General features: G+C 37.3%; 1 protein-coding gene across 1 annotated transcript in view; it reads right to left on the bottom strand.

Annotated features, from left to right (window-relative positions):
* LOC123984365 (Kv channel-interacting protein 2) overlaps positions 1-2,032 on the bottom strand; it is a 144,840-nt gene that overhangs the window by 66,343 nt on the left and 76,465 nt on the right. The gene's annotated exons all lie outside the window — the stretch shown is intronic.

The following is a 2,032-nucleotide window of genomic DNA, read 5'->3' as shown; positions in this document are numbered from 1 at the left end:
GTAGGGAGTTGTGATCATAGTTATAACTGAGAGAACTGATAGTTACAACAACAGCAATGTGCAGTATCAAGACTCTGTAGGGGCATAACATCATGAAATACCCCATCAAACATGGCCTACTGACTTTAGCCAATGAGGTGAAGTAAAAACACCAATTAACCTGGGGGGTTCTTAATGTCATGTGTCCTTTTTTGCATAGGTTAAATCACTGTTAGGTTCATACACAGTCTGACCGCAGAGTAAATTCTGTCTCTCCATGCCTGACTTAAATGGCACGTCCCTCAGCGCCTTGCCACGGCCAAAAATGCCACAATACCCAAATACCAAACTCTGAATGGCCTTGATGAAATCCCAATGTAGCACAGCCATTATACAGTTCAGCCCTCGCTGGCTCCCGTCGCACTGAAGCAGACATCTCTTTCTTTCTCTCTCTCGTTCTCCCATTGGATCAGACACACAGGAGCCAGTAGTCATGGTAACTCCATTCTGGGTAAACTTAAGGACGTGTATGTGCGCGCACACACACACACACACACTGTTATTAATAAATACTTCATGGATGGGAGCTGGTAGCTAGTTAGCTGTCTGAAGAGTAAGTAGTTTGTTTGCAAGCACCATAATTTTCTAATGTTTCTATTTCCTTACCAGACTATTTATATGTGTGTGTGTATGTACGAGGCACACACGTTCGGAACATCAGTTATTATGATTATTCCAACCCTTTCATACATTTTAATGGGCATAAAGTAGAACATTAGCACAATCAAATCAAATTCATAAACCAATTATTGATATATTTAAAACATGAAAATGTATGATTAATTGCAGAATGAAACAATACAAATGAAATTTTAATAATGTGACTGTGTAATAGTGTTTTAAATGCTTTAGTACTGAAGTTGTAAAAAGATTAGGCTGGTGTAATTTTGTATTTTTTTGTTACTGTCAACAAATCCCATGTAAACATTAAAACCAACAACATTTGTCCATGCTTTCCAACTTCTCAACCTGATTTTTGCACCAAGCCCAAAACCTTGAATATAAAGTGTCATTAAGAAGGTTCTGTAATTTCTTTTAAAAGTTGGGCACGCAAATGTTAATCAAACATAAGTAAATAATGCATTTGTCTGGAACTATTTTCAAGAGTGGATAAATATGCATTTGGAGTATTTACCACAGCAGGACGGTGTATGTGGGATTGACTCAAAATAAACTACAGTGCCCATGTTCATTGTAATGAAGTCATCTATTGCAACAGTGAAGCTCATTGTTTTGCTTTCAATAGTTTTTGGACAACAATGGATCTAAATAACCTTTATCAGGTTTTGACCCTGCAGACAACACAGGATCAATTTATTGTTGGTCTGGGCCTTTTCATGGGATTTGTTGACACTAAGAAAAACATAAAATCACCTATCACCAGCCTTACCCTCATATAAAATTTAATTAATTAATTAATTAATTAATCAAATTTTACATTATTTAATTAGTATATTTCAATATTTTAGAAAAAAAATGATTTCATTGTTTCACTGTTGAATCCAAAGTTGGATTTTGTAAATGCTTTAATACTGAGGTTTTACTGCTTTAATTGGGGTAATTGGTCACACAATTGCTTCCTAAGAGCAAAATGTTAAAAAAAATATCTAGGTCTAAATTTCATTTATTACAGTACATTACATTCAGCTGACACTTTTACCCAAAGTGACTTACTATTCCTATATATGTCTGAGGTTGCACACTCTCAAGTGTCTTGCTCAGGGAAACATCGGTGGATGTGTCACAGTGGGGATTTGAACCCAGGTCATTCACACCAAAGGCATGCATCTTATCCATTGTGCCAACACCACCTCTGAATCATCACTCTGATGACCAAATACACATTATATTGTTTCTTTTCCAAATGACTGAATTGGGTATCATACTCAATATTATTGGTTTGGTCAAGACACATGTTCACACATGGGTTATAACGTGGGTATGTGTGTGTGTGTGTGTGTGGGGGGGGGGGGGGGGGGGGGGGGGGGGGGGG

Source organism: Micropterus dolomieu, linkage group LG15 (assembly GCF_021292245.1).
Source record: "Micropterus dolomieu isolate WLL.071019.BEF.003 ecotype Adirondacks linkage group LG15, ASM2129224v1, whole genome shotgun sequence".
Classification (NCBI taxonomy): Eukaryota; Metazoa; Chordata; class Actinopteri; order Centrarchiformes; family Centrarchidae; genus Micropterus; species Micropterus dolomieu.
Note: the sequence above shows the minus strand (reverse complement) of the source record. Positions and strands in the feature narration are given on the sequence as shown.